The sequence below is a fragment of the Nannospalax galili genome, unplaced genomic scaffold (genome assembly GCF_000622305.1).
Source record: "Nannospalax galili isolate Female #2095 unplaced genomic scaffold, S.galili_v1.0 scaffold786, whole genome shotgun sequence".
Lineage (NCBI taxonomy): Eukaryota > Metazoa > Chordata > Mammalia > Rodentia > Spalacidae > Nannospalax > Nannospalax galili.
Genome location: NW_008355774.1, coordinates 2,257,613 through 2,258,012, shown reverse-complemented (window position 1 = coordinate 2,258,012; position 400 = coordinate 2,257,613). Strand labels below are relative to the sequence as shown.

Sequence of the window (400 nt, the reverse complement as noted above, 5' to 3'; positions counted from 1 at the left end):
CTTTGAGGCTAGAAGAGGGCATCCTTTGAGGTGGGATCTCAAAGCAGTTTTAATTTGCATTTCCCCAATAGCTAAAGACATTAAACACTTTTGGAAGGCTGGAGAGATGGCTCAGTGGTTAAGAGCGCTTGGTGCACTTACAGAGGACCCGGGTTCAACTCCCAACATCCACATGGCAGCTAACAGAAGTCCGTAATTCTGTTCCAGGGGATCTGACCCTCTCCCGACCTCCACAGGCATTGGATGACATAGGTGCACTTACATGCAGTCAATACACTCATACACATAAAATTTAAAAATAAATATATTTTAAGCCGGGCGTGGTGGCACACGTCTTTAATCCCAGCACTTGGGAGGCAGAGGCAGGCGGATCTTTGTGAGTTCGAGGCCAGCCTGGTCT

At 47.8% G+C, this 400-nt stretch overlaps 1 protein-coding gene across 3 annotated transcripts in view; it reads left to right on the top strand.

The window, feature by feature from the left end:
• Window positions 1–400, top strand: part of Atrip (ATR interacting protein) — a 19,513-nt gene that overhangs the window by 7,197 nt on the left and 11,916 nt on the right. The window lies entirely within an intron of this gene.